This window comes from Mobula birostris, chromosome 13 (assembly GCF_030028105.1).
Source record: "Mobula birostris isolate sMobBir1 chromosome 13, sMobBir1.hap1, whole genome shotgun sequence".
Lineage (NCBI taxonomy): Eukaryota > Metazoa > Chordata > Chondrichthyes > Myliobatiformes > Myliobatidae > Mobula > Mobula birostris.
In genome coordinates, this window is record NC_092382.1 from 7,309,892 (window position 1) to 7,328,159 (window position 18,268).

At 45.9% G+C, this 18,268-nt stretch overlaps 2 protein-coding genes, 1 long non-coding RNA gene and 1 other non-coding gene across 4 annotated transcripts in view; 2 read left to right on the plus strand and 2 right to left on the minus strand.

Moving 5' to 3' along the window:
- Nucleotides 1–18,268, minus strand: part of LOC140208268 (NACHT, LRR and PYD domains-containing protein 3-like) — a 552,847-nt gene that overhangs the window by 195,082 nt on the left and 339,497 nt on the right. The gene's annotated exons all lie outside the window — the stretch shown is intronic.
- Nucleotides 1–18,268, plus strand: part of LOC140208264 (uncharacterized) — a 351,814-nt gene that overhangs the window by 63,225 nt on the left and 270,321 nt on the right. The gene's annotated exons all lie outside the window — the stretch shown is intronic.
- On the minus strand, nucleotides 3,719–12,771 carry LOC140208243 (uncharacterized). The gene is made up of 3 exons (XR_011888707.1): nucleotides 12,202–12,771; nucleotides 10,276–10,362; nucleotides 3,719–10,123 (listed from the first exon to the last, which is right to left on the minus strand). It is a non-coding gene; the product is annotated as an uncharacterized lncRNA (long non-coding RNA).
- On the plus strand, nucleotides 3,765–3,947 carry LOC140208751 (U2 spliceosomal RNA). Its single transcript, XR_011888907.1, has one exon. It is a non-coding gene; the product is annotated as a U2 spliceosomal RNA (small nuclear RNA).

Here is an 18,268-nt window from a genome sequence, read left to right on the forward strand (position 1 = left end):
AATCAATACAGAACTCACCCGTAACTCCTCCATTTCCTGCACGTCTGCCCTCTCCCCATGTCCCCTCCACGACATAATAACGATAGGATTACCTTTTCTGCATCTGCCATTCACTGAAGCTCTGCATTCAACATATTCTCTGCAATTTCCACTATCTCCACCAGGATCTCACCACCAGGCACATCTTCCTCTCCACGTCCGTCTCCATTTATCACAGGGATCACTCTCGCTGTGACTCTCGTCTGCCAAACACCCTGCAACCACAATAAGTGTTACATCTATCCCTACACCTCTTTCATAATCACTCTTCCTCCCAGTGTAGCCTCCTCTACATCAGTGAGACCCAACTCAGTTTGGAGATCACTAACTGATGCACAAACACGAGGAATTCTGCAGATGCTGGAAATTCAAGCAACACACATCAAAGTTGCTGGTGAACGCAGCAGGCCAGGCAGCATCTCCAGGAAGAGGTACAGTCGACGTTTCAGGCTGAGACCCCTCGTCAGGACTAACTGAAGGAAGGGTCTCGGCCTGAAACGTCGACTGTACCTCTCCCTAGAGATGCTGCCTGGCCGACTAATTGATACATCTTCACTCTTTCTGCTACAAGTAGGACTAGAGGAGGAGTACACAGGTTGGAAAACCTTGAAAACCTTTGATTCCCCAGTTCTCTGGTGGGAAGCCACCAAGGAGAACATCAAGAAGTTCTTCATACGCAAGGGTATCCAGAAAGCAAGCCAGGAGCAGAGGGAACTGGTGGAGGCAGGTTTGAGGTTGTCATTTAAAGTTAAATTGGACAGGAAAGGAATGGAAGGTTATGGGCTGAGTGCAGGTCAGTGGGACTAGGTGAGAGTAAGAGTTCAGCGTGGACTAGAAGGGCCAAGATGGCCTCTTTCCGTGCTGTAATTGTTATATGGTTATATGGAACTGCGTAAACTCCAGACAGAGTTGCAGTAACTCCTCCTTCTGCAGTCGAAGGGGGTGGATGTCGGGGAGGAACTGCGAGAGGTGAAGAGCCGGAAAGCCCAGCACCTTGCCGCCGAATCCTCCAAGATCATCTACCGATCAAGGGTCCAAACCGTGGAGCAGGACGAGACGTGCTCAGGCTTCTTCTTCCAGAAGGTGCACAAGGGGAGCTCTGTGATCCTCAACCTTAAGGAAGAGGACGGCTCAGTCGTGTCCTCGTAGAATGACATACTGAGGATCTGCAGGTCCTTCTATGCCGGTCTGTACGATGAAAAGGCCACAGAATCCACAGCCTCCCGCAACTTCCTGTCATCTATCACGCAGGTCTTAGGCGACGGCAAGCGGGAGAGTCTGGATCAGCCACTGACTCTGGTCGAGTTGACAGGCTCCATCCATTCCTTTGGGTCGGGTAAGACTCCCGGAGGCGACGGCTTACCGGCTAAGTTGTACTCGGCTCTGTGGAACTGGATGGGCCCAGACCTGCTGGAAGTGTACAACGCTATGCTTCTGGCCGGCAGTATGTCAGAGTCCATGAGGAAGGGCACGATCACCCTCATCTACAAGCAGAAGGGGGAAAGGGAGGACATCAGGAATTGGAGACCCATCTCTCCTGAATGTGGACTACAAGATCCTGTTGAAGGCCATTGCCAACAGGGTCGAGTCTGCTCTGGGACAGGTGATCCACCCGGACCAAACCTGTGCTGTACCGGGCAGGAAGATCTCAGACAGCCTCACGCTGCTGAGGGACACCATCGCCGATGTGCAGGACGGGGGTGAACGCCTGCCTGGTCAGCTTGGACCAGGAGAAAGTCTTCGACAGGATATCGCACACGTACATGGCGGATGTGCTCTCCAAAATTGGTTTTGGGGAGGGAATCCGGAATCAGATCAGACTGCTCGACACAGACATCTGTAGTGCAGTCCAGGTCAATGGGTGGGAAACCTCTCTCCCCTGTCTTGTTTGCTGCATTGAACCCTTTGCCGAAGCCATCAGGAGGGATGAGGGCATAAGAGGGGTGACGCTGCCAGGCAGTGGAGGGACCCAAGTGAAAACCTCCCTGTACATGGACGACGTCACCCTCTTCTGCTCTGATCCGAGGTCAGTTTGCAGGTTGATTGGCATCTGCGAACAGTTTGAGCTAGTGTCGGAGGCCAGGGTCAACCGCACGAAGAGCGAAGCTATGCTATTCGGCAACTGGCCGGACCGATCCAACGTCCCCTTCGCCATCAGGTCTGACCACGTGAAGGTGTTGGCGATCTGGTTTGGAGGGGCTGAGGCGTGCAACAAGAACTGGCAGGAGCGGACTGCCAAGGTGAAACAGAGACTGGGACTGTGGGGAGGGCGCTCCCTGTCGATAACGGGCAAGAACCTGGTCATCAGGTGTGAGGTGCTCTCAGGGCTGCTGTACTTGGCGCAGGTGTGGCCCGTCCCCAGCTCCTGCAGCTCGGAAATCACCCGAGCTGTCTTCAGATTCGTCTGGGGATCCAAGGTGGAGCGGGTGAGACGGACCGTTATGCACAAGTCCCTGGACAACGGGGGCAAGAACGTCCCCAATGTCGCCCTCACCCTGATGGCCAGCTTCGTGTGTGGCTGCATCAGGTTGTGTGTAGAGCCCAGGTATGTGGGCACCAAGTACCACTATGTGCCCAGGTTCTACTTGTCGCCCTGGCTGCGAAGGATGGGTCTGGCCCCACTCCCGCGCAACGCCCCCGTCAGCTGGTCGTTGCTGCCATACCTGTCCTTCATAGAAAAGTTCTTCCAGGAGAACGCCTTTGACCACAGGGTCATCAGGCAGTGGTCAGCACATAATGTCCTGCAGGCACTGCAGGAGAAGGACGAGATGGACACAGTGGGATGGACACAGTTCATCTGGCAAAATGCCTCATCGCCAGACCTCACCAACAGGCACCAAGACCTCGCCTGGCTGGCGATGAGAGGGGCCCTCCCAGTCAGATCCCTCCTGTATGCCTGGAACATCGTCTCCGCTCCCCACTGCTCACAGGAGGACTGCAATGAGGAGGAGTCTGTGACCCACCTCTTCGCACACTGTCAGTTCGCAGAGAGGGTGTGGAGGATGACAGAAGGGACGGTGTCACGTTTCAACCCCAGCAGCTGCGTAACCGAGGACTCTCTGATCTACGGGCTGTTCCCGGGGACGCACACGGAGACCAACATCCGGTGCTGCTGTCAGATCATGAACTCGGTGAAGGACGCTCTTCGGTCGGCCCGAAAATTGATGATTTACCAGCCCATGGAGATGTCTGTGGGAGAATGTGCTGCCGACTGGCACATTCTCAGCTGCAGGAGTACTTTATTGTTGCCAAACAATTGATACTAGAGCGTACAATCATCACAGCGATATTTGATTCTGCTCTTCGTGCTCCCTGGAGTACAAATGGATAGTAAATATTAAAAATTTAAATTATAAATCACGTGCTGAGGGATGCACTCAAACTTGGTGCAGCCACCGCAAAAGCCGGGTGGAGAAGGACCACAGTTTAAGGTTTGTCACCTGCGCGCAGGAGTGCGAGGAGTCGGGTGGCGAAGAGTATTCCTCTCCTCAGTGGTGTGGATAGATGAATCAACATCGTGCTACAGGAGTGGCTGGAAATGTGGAAAGGTATAGAACGTAATGGAACATCAGTAAAGGAATGAGAGTCAATGAATGATTTATTGTAAACATCTTTATTTTGAATAAGGACAGAGTAAACACATGATTTATTGCAAATAACTTTATTTATTCTATAAGGACTTAGGGTCAACAAATGTTTTTTTGCAAATAATTTTATTTTGTAATATTTCTGAATAAAGTATATTTTTCAAAAAAATCAGTTCTTATCAGTTTAAAATCTGATGCGTCCCTTATCTGGGACCATATATTACATTGATTTTTGGAACAGGAAGATGGAATAGGGGCTTCCTTCGTCCACTCCGTGCATCGACCCAGTATTGCAGTACCCCTCGGAATGCTGCACCTCCCCTCGGGGAGATTAAACAACAAATAAAGAGTAGAATGCAGTTATCCGTACGCATTAACCTTCTCAGGCTTTTTCCCTATTCCTTCGTTGTACTTTTACAGGTAGTGTTAATGGTAAGACTCCTGGCAGTGTGGAGCATCAGAGGGTTCTTGAGGTCCGAGTCCATAGGATGCTCAAAGCAGCCGTGCAGGTTGACTCCGTGGTTAAGAAGGTGTACGGTATATTGGCCTTCATCAATCGTGGCATTGAGTTTAGGAGCCGAGAGGTAATGTTGCAGCTATATAGACACTGGTCAGACCCCACTTGGAGTACTGGCTCAGATCTGGTCGCTTCACTACAGGAAGGATATGGAAACCATGGGGAGGGTGCAGAGGAGATTTACAAGGATATTGCCTGGATTGGGGAGCATGCCTTATGAGAATAGGTTGAGTGAACTTGGCCTTTTCTCCTTGGAGCAACAGAGGATGAGAGGTGGCCTGATAGAGGTGTATAAGATTATGAGATGCTTTGATTGTGGGGGTGTGAGCTGGGTCTGTGCGGAGGAAGCTTGACTCTGTCTGGCCCCGGGTTTGTGTGCCAGGTCTGTAAAGAGGGAGCTTCAGCCCGTGTTGATTGCTTCTGTTCCCTTCTGTTTGCGACCTTGGTGGACGTGGGTCCGATATTATACAGTATATGAGCTTCCAATCTCCTTTATTGTTTTTGACTGTGAGAGCAAGAAAGCACGCAGGAAGGTGGGGATCAGGATAGTGCGAGTATCTGGCGTGAGAGGATGCGGTGGTCAGCCGGGATGGGGAGTGAACAGATCCTGGGGACCAGACACTATCAGACTGACATCCCTCAGCCTGGAGCTGAGACGCTGCCGTACCAGTGTGAGGAGCTCACACCATTATTGCAGTTCACCGGGTGCGGTGGGCAGCAGTAACCCCAGGGTACTGTTTCTCCTCTAGTGAGACTCGAGTCCGACACCAAGACAGGAAATTACAGTGGTTTATTGATTTCATCATGACAAATGTAAATTAAACAATGTGTGAGCTGCTCGTGTGCAGGGATAAATAAGCTGCTCCCGACTCACTCAGAATCACACACAATTAACTGACCGGTGACAATGAGTGACAGATTGAATAATCAGTCCCGTTTCTCACCGTCACTCTGCATCGGGGAACCGATGATTATAAAATCACACTTCAGGGCCGTGTCCGATGTCGCTGCAGATCCAGGGTCACTGCCGAGGTATTTGTCAATTTAACATCATTATATCAGCCAGACCTGCCGAATGCACCGTCCTCAGCAAAGGGAGCAAAAGGATTCTCTCCCGGGATAATCCCGCCCCGGGACACCAGTGTCCCAGACTGAGCCCCGGCCCCCGGGCTCTTCCTGTCTAATTCCCCGGGGTCTCGTGGGGGAGTCTCAAACCCGCACATCCACTGGAAGCTGTGCCACTGGACAGGAGGCGGAAATACATCACTGTGGGAACGCTCCGAACGACAGACAGCTTCAGGCTGGAGCCAGTTCCGTTAGAACGGTTGGGAATTAAACCTGGCGTGCAGCCATTAAAGGGGAGGGCAGGGAATTGGCCAAAATGTCCCCCCATCAAAAAAGGTAGTAGGGATAGTTTGGGTAATTATAGACCAGTGAGCCTTACGTCTGTGGTGGGAAAGCTGTTGGAAAAGATTCTTAGAGATAGGATCTATAGGCATTTAGAGAATCATGGTCTGATCAGGGACAGTCAGCATGGCTTTGTGAAGGGCAGATCGTGTCTAACAAGCCTGATAGAGTTATTTGAGGAGGTGACCAGGCATATAGATGAGGGTAGTGGATGTGATCTATATGGATTTTAGTAAGACATTTGACAAGGATCCACACGGTAGACTTATTCAGAAAGTTAGAAGGCATGGGATCCAGGGAAGTTTGGCCAGGTGGATTCAGAATTGGCTTGCCTGCAGAAGGCAGAGGGTGGTGGTAGAGGGAGGACATTCAGATTGGAGGATTGTGACTAGTGGTGTCCCACAAGGATCTGTTCTGGGACCTCTACTTTTTGTGATTTTTATTAACGACCTGGATGTGGGGGTAGAAGGGTGGGTTGGCAAGTTTGCAGACGACACAAAGGTTGGTGGTGTTGTAGATAGTGTAGAGGATTGTCAAAGATTGCAGAGAGACATTGATAGGATGCAGAAGTGGGCTGAGAAGTGGCAGATGGAGTTCAACCCGGAGAAGTGTGAGATGGTACAGTTTGGAAGGACAAACTCCAAAGCAGAGTACAAAGTAAATGGCAGGATACTTGGTAGTGTGGAGGAGCAGAGGGATCTCGGGGTGCATGTCCACAGATCCCTGAAAGTTGCCTCACAGGTGGATAGGGTAGTTAAGAAAGCTTATGGGGTGTTAGCTTTCATAAGTCGAGGGATAGAGTTTAAGAATCGCTATGTAATGATGCAGCTCTGTAAAACTCTGGTTAGGCCACACTTGGAGTACTGTGTCCAGTTCTGGTCACCTCACGAAAGGAAGGATGTGGAAGCATTGGAAAGGGTACAGAGGAGATTTACCAGGATGCTGCCTGGTTTAGAAAGTATGCATTATGATCAGAGATTAAGGGAGCTAGGGCTTTACTCTTTGGAGAGAAGGAGGATGAGAGGAGACATGATAGAGGTGTAGAGGATAATAGGAATAGATAGAGTGGATAGACAGCGCCTCTTCCCCAGGGCACCACTGCTCAATACAAGAGGACATGGCTTTAAAGTAAGGGGTGGGAAGTTCAAGGGGAATATTAGAGGAAGGTATTTTACTCAGAGAGTGGTTGGTACATGGAATGCACTGCCCGAGTCAGTGGTGGAGGCAGATACACTAGTGAAGTTTAAGAGACTACTAGACAGGTATATGGAGGAATCTAAGATGGGGGGCTTACATGGGAGGCAGGGTTTGAGGGTTGGCACAACATTGTGGGCCGAAGGGCCTGTACTGTGCTGTACTATTCTATGTTCTATGTCTATGTTCTACGTAAGTATTTTTTACTTAATCTGAGATTTTTATTCTGCCATATATAAGAGGAACTTTTGGAATCAACAGTATTAAAAAAGGATTTAGGAAAAAAAATTGAACTTCAACAAGTCCTTATGCTTCTTATTAATCAATTTGTAACCGGAAAAGTTACTCAACTGAGGAAGCAGAGCTAAAACTGCCGGAATGGATTTCTCAGGGTTAGAGATATATAATAATTAATCATCTGCATATAGTGATAGTTTGTGTATCTCATTCCTGCGGGTAATGCCAAATATATTAGGAGAGTCACGAATAGCAATATCTAAAGGTTCCAGGGCAATATCAAATAATAATGGACAAAGAGGGCAACCCTGCCGAGTACCAGGAAATAACTGAAAAAAGGGAGATCTTTGATTATTGGTAAATGCCGAAGGGGGTAAGGTATATCAGTTTAATCCAAGATATAAATATCGGACTAAAATTGAATTTCTCAAGCGAATTAAACAAATATGTCCATTCGACTCTGTCAAAAGCTTTCTCAGTGTCCAGTGAAATGACACATTCTGGAGTTCTGGATGAAGAAGTATAAACAATATTCATTGATCTCCTAATATTAAAGAAGGAATAATGATTTTTAATAAATCCAGTCTGGTCAACAGAAATAATTGGAGGCAATACTTTCTCCAGTCTAGTTGCCAGTAATTTTGAAAATATCTTGGAATCCACATTTAGCAAGGATATAGGCCTATAAAGTTTCAAAGAAAGAAAAATAAAAAGTAAAAAAGAATAAATAAAATACAGAATCAGTAAAGAAAGAAAACTTATCCGAAAATACGAAAAATACCTACCCTACAAACCCAGGGCAAAAGCCCTCAGATTATAAAAATCCAAAGCTGTAAGCTTTTGGAGAGATGTTTTGAAAACACTATCAAAAGTTTTGGATCTGGATCTACTGAAAAACCAGCATGTAAGAACAAAGAGAATAAACAACAGTCCGTTAATTAGTCCGGAGCAGAGGAACGCTGATTGTCAAGAAAACTGAGCTTCATCCGGAGATTTAAACAGACGACGAGAGTTATCGGCAAGAACTATTTTCAAACGTGCTGGAAACAGCAACGCTGGTTAAGGCCTTTTTGATAAAATTCTGACATCTGTGGTTTAAAAGCTATCCATTCCCTCAGAACTTCAGGACTGAAATCTTCAACGAGGCAAAATTTGAAACTTTGAAATTGGATCATATCTTTCCGCTACGCAGCTCGTACCACACGATCCTTAATGTGAGCATAATGGAACAGAATAATAATGGGTCTCAGTTTAAATTCTCTGGAAGGTTTGGGGCGCAATGTACGGTGCACGCGATCGAGCAATGGAGGGGCCTCCAAAACCTCTGAACCAAACACATCCATTAAAAATTGAGAAAAGTATTTGGTAGGATCGGCCGTCTCGATATCTTTGGGAAGCCCGATTATCCGCAAGTTCTGTCATCGGGATTGATCTTCGAGATCAATAATCTTGGATTTATAACGTTCCAACATGGGATGTTGAAGCCAGATTTTTTTCCAGGGCTTCAATCTTTTGTCCTCTGCCAACGGGCAGCATCCAGTTCTGAAATTCTAGTTTGCTGTTGATCAATTTCACATCTAAACGATCTAATGTCATCTTGAATCATCGTCAAAACTTCTTCAAACACAGCAAATCTTTGATTAAGTTTTTCCTCTAGAAGATTCGACATTATTTCAAAAGTTATTGGTATTTGCTTAGATGCTTTAGGATCGCCATCGTTTTTTTCCCGTTGCCGTTGGAGTCCTTCCCATTTTTAACTTCTCGTCCTCTGGTTCACATTTCCAGCGAGTTAAAATCAAAGTTCAAAGATATATTTGTGTTCTAAACCTATTAGTGTAGGTATAAACAGATTAAATAAGGGTGGTTACGGGTAAAAGAAGTAAAGGGAATGGAGCGAAGCCAAAATGTACCTCACACCATGAGCGCCTCCTGGAGAGTCCATTTCAAAAAAGGTTGTTAGCTTAATCTATAAACGGTTATCGAGTTCACGAATGATATCTAATGATAAAGAGTCATTTTCAGATAATCAATGGAGTAAAACTTTTCATTTGGTTAACAACTCATCTATTTGTGCCTGTCGTTCCTTGATACGGTTCAAGGTAGCGCATCGGGCCCATGTGTCAAAGGATAAACCAGCGCATATTTTCTCCAGTATTAATCCTACTTGTGACAGATGTAATATTGAGCTGGATGCTTTAACTCATAAGTATTGGTCTTGTATAAAGCCAGATAACTTTTGCAGAGATGTTTTTAAAACACTATCAAAAGTCTTGGATCTGGATCTACAACCTAATTTGCTTACGAAATATTCTTGTTTCCGCTCGATGTATGATAGCCGTTTCGACCTTACCGGCTGGGAGAGCCACTTTATTGGAGTGGAAGGATTCTAATCCACCTACAGTCATTTACTGACTCTCCTCCATTATGTCCTGTTTAAGTTTAGAGAAAATAAGAAGTCGGACATTTGATACATCCTTTAAATTTGAGCAAATATGGTGACCTTTTATCCAATATTTTCATTTAATTTGATTTATTACTCTTACGATCTTTTTTTAATCGAAGTTTTAGATTTGATCAGAAAGTCTCTCTCTCTCTTTTTGGGTCGTATCCTCAAAATGAGATGCCCAGTCCCCCTTTTTTTGTTTTGTTATAGTGTAGTGTTTTTTTTCCCTTTTCATTTAAAACCCAATGTTTTTTCCTTTCTCTTCATAAACTGGTTAAGAGGAGAATTGTTATTTTCATTTTCTTTTATTATATATTATACTAGTTTAATATCTATGACTTTGATAATGTCTATCTTAATCTTGGTTTATATTGTTACTGATATATATACTTGAACTAATTCTCCTCTTTACTGTATTTATACTTTTAAATCAATAAAAAGGTTAATAAAGAAATTACTGATCACATTATTGTTCAGTGTCACACACTCAGTGACTGTAAACACAATCTCCCACAGTCTTGTACTTACCAGAGTTTCTGTATTTTACACTCCGGGTTCCTCAGAGCCGCAGACACCAGTTTCACTCCTGAATCTCCCAGTTTATTACCACTCAGGTCTAGCTCCGTCAGTGATGGGTTTGTACTGAGAGTGGAGATGAGATCCTCGGCACCAGAATCTGTGAGACCGACACTGTCCAGCCTGGAGATGAGAGAGAGTGAGGGTGAAGGACACAGAGAGACAGGAGACGGTACAAATCCCCAGTGTTTATCAGCAACACAATTACTGATCACAATGTTCAGTGTCAGACACCCAGTGACTGTAAACACAATCTCCCACAGTCTGATACTTACCACAGTTTCTGTATTTTACACTCCGGGTTCCTCAGAGCCGCAGACACCAGTTTCACTCCTGAATCTCCCAGTTTATTCCTCCCAAGTCTGAACACAAACAAACAAGTTGATCAACAAAGTGATTCAAACTGTGGGTCTGAGGGAATTTCTCTCACTCGAATATTTCAGGAAACATTAAACCCTTCGGTAAATCACTGATCGGAGTTCCCATCATTATCAATGTCCCTCACTGCCCAGCTCCAGGGTATTCACCGAATGTCGGTAATTTAGTCTGTCGATGTGACCCTGTGAACTCCACATATTCTGCCTCATTTCCCGATGAGAGAAATGTTTCTGATGTGAGAGACTCCAGAGGGGTAGGGTTAACCATATAACGATATATAACAATTACAGCACGGAAACAGGCCATCTCGGCCCTTCTAGTCCATGCCAAATGCTTACTCTCACCTAGTCCCACTGACCCGCACTCAGCCCGTAACGCTCCATTCCTTTCCTGTCCATATAGCTATCCAATTTTACTTTAAATGACAACATCGAACCTGCCTCAACCACTTCTGCTGGAAGCTCGTTCAACACAGCTACCACTCTCTGAGTAAAGAAGTTCCCCCTCATGTTACCCCTAAACTTTTGCCCTTTAACTCTCAACTCATGTCCTCTTGTTTGAATCTCCCCCACTCTCAATGGAAAAAGCCTATCCACGTCAACTCTATCTATCCCCCTCATAATTTTAAATACCTCTATCAAGTCCCCCCTCAACCTTCTACGCTTCAAAGAGTAAAGACCCAACTTGTTCAACCTTTCTCTGTAACTTAGGTGATGAAACCCCGGTAACATTCTAGTAAATCTTCTCTGTACTCTCTCTATTTTATTGACATCTTTCCTATAATTCAGTGACCAGAACTGTACACAATACTCCAAATTTGGCCTTACCAATGCCTTGTACAATTTCAACATTACATCCCAACTCCTATACTCAATGCTCTGATTAATAAAGGCCAGCAAACCAAAAGCTTTCTTCACCACCCTATCGACATGAGATTCCACCTTCAGGGAACTATGCACCATTATTCCCAGATCCCTCTGTTCTACAGCATTCTTCAATGCCCAACCATTTACCATGTATGTCCTATTTTGATCACTCCTACCAAAATGTAGCACCTCACATTTATCAGCATTAAACTCCATCTGCCATCTTTCAGCCCACTCTTCTAACTGGCCTAAATCTCTCTGCAAGCTTTGAAAACCTACTTCATTATCCACAACTCCACCTATCTTAGTATCATCTGCATATTTACTCATCCAATTTACCACCCCATCATCCAGATCATTAATGTATATGCCAAACAACACTGGACCCAGTACAGATCCCTGAGACACACCGCTAGTCACCGGCCTCCAATCTGACAAACATTTATCCACCACTACTCTCTGGCGTCTCCCATCCAGCCACTGCTGAATCCATTTTACTACTTCAATACTGATACCTAACGATTGAACCTTCCTAACTAACCTTCCGTGTGGAACCTTGTCAAAGGCCTTACTGAAGCCCATATAGACAACATCCACCGCTTTACCTTTGTCAACTTTCCTAGCAACCTCTTCAAAAAATTCAATAAGATTTGTCAAACATTACTTTCCATGCACAAATCCATGTTGACTGTTCCTAATCAGACCCTGTCTATCCAGATAATTATATATACCATATATAGCAATACTCCAATCCTCCGGCACCATCCCCGTTTCTAATGACATTTGAAATATTTCTGTCAGAGCCCCTGCTATTTCCACACTAACTTCCCTTAAGGTCCTAGGGAATATCCTGTCAGGACCTGGAGACTTATCCACTTTTATATTCCTTAAAAGCTCCAGTACTTGCTCTTCTTTAATTATCATAGTTTCCATAACTACCCTCTTTGTTTCCCTTACCATACACAATTCAATATCCTCTCCTTAGTGAATCGTTTTTGGTGAAATCCTGGATCTGTGACTGTTTTTTATTTAGGTATCTGTGAAGTTCGTCCTGGCTCGACCCGTTGTTTTCCCAGCATGCCCTGCTGTAGCCTCCCTCCATTTCACAGATCCTCAGTCTCTCTCCAGCCGAGGGACGACTGTACACAAGTGTGAGCGTTTTTCCGCTCTTTCCAACGGGTACCATTGGATTCCAGGTAGCAGCTGTATTAAGCAAGGAGTGAACATCGATACCTAAGGTTAAAAGTCCAAAATAATGAAAGAAAAATTGACTGCTCACTTATCTTCAGCCTGATTTTGATGAAATATTCAAGGTAATCATCCCAAATCCTCTTCTACACCTGGATAAAGTGAATTTATTTTTTTTAAGCCAAATGGGGGAAAAAAAACACATTTCCAGGCTATAAGCTAGTTTTACATCATTTCAACTGTCATTAATAGCAGATCAACCCCTTGGCCGAGCTCCACCAACTGTAGTTGATTGGAAAGAGGCTGTTTGTCTCTTTGTGTTGATAGGAAAAAGAGTAACTTACTGAGGCAATGAATGAGATGAAATGCATTTCCAAACCTCCCAAATGGTTGCCCTCCTCCCCTATTAACATTTATCACTTCCAAATACGATATTTTTTATTCGTATAGATACGACAATAATTTATGTAAAGATTCAAGCTTTAACTTTTTATATATTTAAAGACTAAACAGAATCTGTATAGGTCTAACCATGTAGTACCCGACGTGTGAGGATATTGTGAGTATCGACACTCACAGATACACTTCCTGTCCAAACATTTCTGTGAGAGAAACGGTACGAGGCAGAGTTGCCAACCTTCCACTTTTGATACTAATATTCAGCAATATTCGTGGCTTTAGCAAAACTTCATTAGACGTTTTTTTTTCATACTTGATTACTTGGTTCCAATGTAGATATCTAAAAGTGTAAAAAACTTACTTGCTTTATTTCTGTTATTTTTATACCTGCTTAGGAACACTGCTAAGCGCTGTGGGCCCTGCTGTCTGCTCTGACTCAGTCGTATCAGTAAGGCTACATCTGTGGTGGTCCGTGGATTACTCGCTGATACAAAAGTAAATTTTTCTCACCAACAACCCTGTGGCTTCTAAGCAAACAATGTTAACTTCTTTCTTCCGTAAACAAGCTGAGGAGTGTAACAAGGATAACATACAAGTCATTGATAACAGTAAAACTAACAAAAGCTGTGTTTCGCCTGCATCTAATTCAAATTTTCTAACCGGCTCCAAAAGCAGTTCTGAAAGTAATGGTCCTTCGAAGTCAGGCTTGTATCCCTGTTCAGATGTTCGATAGGCTATAATCTTGTTAATGTCTTAACTGTTACTATATTTCTGTGTACATCAGTCACTGAAAGCAAGCATGCAAGTACAGCAGGCAGTGAAGAAAGCTAATGGCATGCTGGCCTTCATAACAAGGGGAATTGAGTATAAGAGCAAAGAGGTCCTTCTGCAGCTGTACAGGGCCCTGGTGAGACCACACCTGCAGTACTGTGTGCAGTTTTGGTCTCTAAATTTGAGGAAGGACATTCTTGCTATTGAGGGAGTGCAGCGTAGGTTCACAAGGTTAATTCCCGGGATGGCGGGACTGTCATATGTTGAAAGATTGGAGCAACTGGGCTTGTATACTCTGGAATTTAGAAGGCTGAGAGGGGATCTTATTGAAACATATAAGTTTATTAAGGGATTGGACACACTGGAGGCAGGAAACATGTTCCCGCTGATGGGTGAGTCCAGAACCAGAGGCCACAGTTTAAGAATAAGGGGTAGGCCATTTAGAACGGAGTTGAGGAAAAACTTTTTCACCCAGAGAGTGGTGGATGTATGGAATGCTCTGCCCCAGAAGGCAGTGGAGGCCAAGTCTCTGGATGCTTTCAAGAAAGAAATGGACAGAGCAGTTAAAGATAGCAGAATCAAAGGTTATGGGGTTAAGGGAGGAACTGGATACTGATTGTGGATGATCAGCCATGATCACAGTGAATGGCGGTGCTGGCTCAAAGGGCCGAATGGCCTACTCCTGCACCTATTGTCTATTGAGCTGTGGAATTCATATATTTCTTTCATCTTGGTTTAGTGGTTGACATTATGAGAAGCCCTATTCATTTATATATGCCACACCCAATTTGTGTACCTGCTCATTACATGAATGGGGGAAGGAAGTTACCCAGTGCATGAAATGAGCTGCTACACTAACTAGGTGTGAGATCGAGGTTCTTAGCCTGAGGTGGAAGGAGTCAATTTTGAAAACCAGTCAATTTTCAATTATCTGACACAGAAATACCACAACAGTTATTAGCTTCAAACTTTCTGCATGATCACTCACAGAGCGGAACTACACGTACATGTAACGACAGCTGTAAACTTCAGGCCTTCTAACTTAGGCCACGAACTTATCAACCACCCCTCGTACAGTTCCGGCACCCAAAAAACTGGCACTGCACCCCTGCTCCAGCCGTCAGGCAGAGCTCGGGCCCGGGACTTTCCGAATTTAAGCGGCCCAGATTCACACAAACTCGGGGATGTTTCCACTCACCGCCGCCCCGAATCGGACACCCACCAACGGCAGCTGCATTCGGCACCGCGCATGCGTTAGCAGGATGTTCGCGGCAGCGCCACCAGTGGCCGGAGGTCCATGCAGCGCCGCCAGTGTCCGGAGGTCCGTGCAACGCCACCAGTGGTCGGAGGTCCGTGCAGCGCCACCAGTGGCTGGAGGTCCGTGCAGCGCCACCAGTGGCCGGAGGTCCGTGCAGCGCCACCAGTGGCCGGAGGTCCGTGCAGCGCCACCAGTGGCCGGAAGGCCGGAGCGACAACAGGGAGGTAAATCACAAACACGACAAAGTCTGCAGATCAAAGTTGCTGGTGAACGCAGCAGGCCAGGCAGCATCTCTAGGAAGAGGTACAGTCGACGTTCCAGGCCGAGACCGTTCATCAGGACGTCGACTGCACCTCTTCCTAGAGATGCTGCCTGGCCTGCTGCATTCACCAGCAACTTTGGTGTGTGTTGCTTGAATTTCCAGCATCTGTAGAATTCCTCATGTTTAAAGTCTGCAGATGCTGGAAATCCAAAGCAACACAAACAAAATGCTGGCGGAACTCAGCAGGCCGGGCAGCATCTATCGAAAAGAGTCAACAGTCGACGTTTCCAGTTGAACCCTCCTTCAGGACTGAGATGAAATGACGGAAATACCTGAATAAAATCGGTCCGGACGAGGAAATGTCTCGCTGGAAGGTGATAGGTGAAGCCAGGTAGGTGGGAAAGCTGAAAAGCTGAAGAAAATAGAATCTAATAGGAGAGGAGAGTGGAGAATAGGAGAAAGGGATGGAGCAGTGGACCCAGAGAGAAGTGATCAACAGGTGAGTGGACGTGGAAAGTCAGAGAGGAAGAGAGGGAGTGGGATGGAGGGGTGAGGGGAAGATTTGTTCACCGGAAGGAGAAATCGATATTCATGCCATCGGGTTGGGGGGCGGGGGGTACCCAGACGGAATATAAAGTCCTGATCCTGGACCCTGAGGGTGGCTTCATCTTAGCACAAGAGGAGGCGATGGGTTGACACGTCGGAACGGGAATGGGAATGAAAATGTTTGGACTCCGGGAAGTCCTGCTAGGAGCGGATAGTTCAAAGGTTAATTTATTATCAAGCAGGTATCCGTAAAAAACTCTGGAGTTTCTTTTCTTCTCCAGAGAGCCATGAAACAAAGAAAGAACATGAAAGTCGTTCAGAGAGAAAAATCAAACTCCCACCACACCCCCCGCATCAAAAAGAAATGCATCCCGATCATCAACCCCCAAAACCCACCCCTCCCGCACAAAAGGGAACAATAACATCGATCCCCCCCCCCCCAATAAAAACAACCCTACCCCGCACAACTGCGGAGGGTCTGGTGTCACCAGTGTCGAGGCGGCCGCATCGGGAGCAGCGGACACAACGGGCGACCCCGGAAGGTTCACAGGTGAAGTGTCGCCTCACCTGGAAGGATGTTTAGACAACGGAGAGAGTTCGGCCGTCCGGCCCTTTCACTGTGACACCCCGAACTCCACATCAAATCCGTCCACACCAATCTGGGTGAACTTTAATGACCAATAAATATAATTCCTCTCAGTGATCAGCTGTCTGATTGATTCCCTGACTCTGAGAGGAAGGGGTGTCTCTGGTCCACATTGTCAGGGTGTTGAGTTTGCCAGGAGACAGAGACCGCAGGGACGAGAGGTTTTCTGTTGACTAATACACTGTGTGTGGACCCCGCTGGCAATTCTGGTGTTGTGACCCGAATCGAGACAAACACCAGGCTGCCCACTCCACCAACAACACGGCACAGCCGGACACATAACAGGGGACTTTACATCTCACAACACTGGATTCAGTGATGAAACCCGTGATTAATGTTGTTGTCCCACCGAAATCATCAGAAACGTCCATTCAGGTGTTTTTAAATACGAGCGCTCCCCCACAGGTGACGTCACAAGGCGCACCCACGCGCCTGACGTCACACATGGGCTCCCCCACACCGGGATCTTCCCTCACGTGCGCGATGTCTTACGTCACCCACGCGCTGCGGTGCTCGAGCTTGTTCGGTTTAACGACTGGCCTACGAATCACGTGACTAGCCCCTCCCCCACCGCTGTCAACGGAGGAGTCAGGAGCTGCGCTATTCCCATTGGTGCGAAGCGATGTCAATCACTGGTTACAACCAATAGCCGAGGCGGACCAGCCGAGAGGGCGTTACCGCTCTCCGTCAAAGCGGAACAAATCCCAAAGTAAATGTCCGCTTTCTGATTTATTTCCATTTCCCTCCGAGGGAACAAAATCTTTGACATCAGCTGTTGAGAAAATCACCTTTGTTCTACCCCCATGTGAGATGAAGAGAGGTGAGTTACTAACGGAGAGAGACAAAAGGTAAAATACCTATTGGGCGCCCGGTCGGTCTCCGCAGCCCCCAGAGTGGCCCGGACAATAACTCAGTCTGTCCGCTTGTCTCTCCCTGTACTGGGATCCTGTTCGTAACGACAAATGTTAACATTAAATCTGAATAAAACTCAGTCTGTCCGCTTGTCTCTCCCTGTACTGGGATCCTGTTCATAACGCCAAATGTTAACATTAAATCTGAATAAAACTCAGTCTGTCTGCTTGTCTCTCCCTGTACTGGGATCCTGTTCATAACACCAAATGTTAACATTAAATCTGAATAAAACTCAGTCTGTCCGCTTGTCTCTCCCTGTACTGGGATCCTGTTCATAACGCCAAATGTTAACATTGAATCTGAATAAAACTCAGTCTGTCTGCTTGTCTCTCCCCGTACTGGGATCCTGTTCATAACGCCAAATGTTAACATTAAATCTGAATAAAACTCAGTCTGTCTGCTTGTCTCTCCCTGTACTGGGATCCTGTTCATAACGCCAAATGTTAACATTGAATCTGAATAAAACTCAGTCTGTCTGCTTGTCTCTCCCTGTACTGGGATCCTGTTCATAACGCCAAATGTTAACATTAAATCTGAATAAAACTCAGTCTGTCTGCTTGTCTCTCCCTGTACTGGGATCCTGTTCATAACGCCAAATGTTAACATTGAATCTGAATAAAACTCAGTCTGTCTGCTTGTCTCTCCCTGTACTGGGATCCTGTTCATAACGCCAAATGTTAACATTGAATCTGAATAAAACTCAGTCTGTCTGCTTGTCTCTCCCTGTACTGGGATCCTGTTCATAACGCCAAATGTTAACATTAAATCTGAATAAAACTCAGTCTGTCTGCTTGTCTCTCCCTGTACTGGGATCCTGTTCATAACGCCAAATGTTAACATTGAATCTGAATAAAACTCAGTCTGTCTGCTTGTCTCTCCCTGTACTGGGATCCTGTTCATAACGCCAAATGTTAACATTAAATCTGAATAAAACTCAGTCTGTCTGCTTGTCTCTCCCTGTACTGGGATCCTGTTCATAACGCCAAATGTTAACATTAAATCTGAATAAAACTCAGTCTGTCTGCTTGTCTCTCCCTGTACT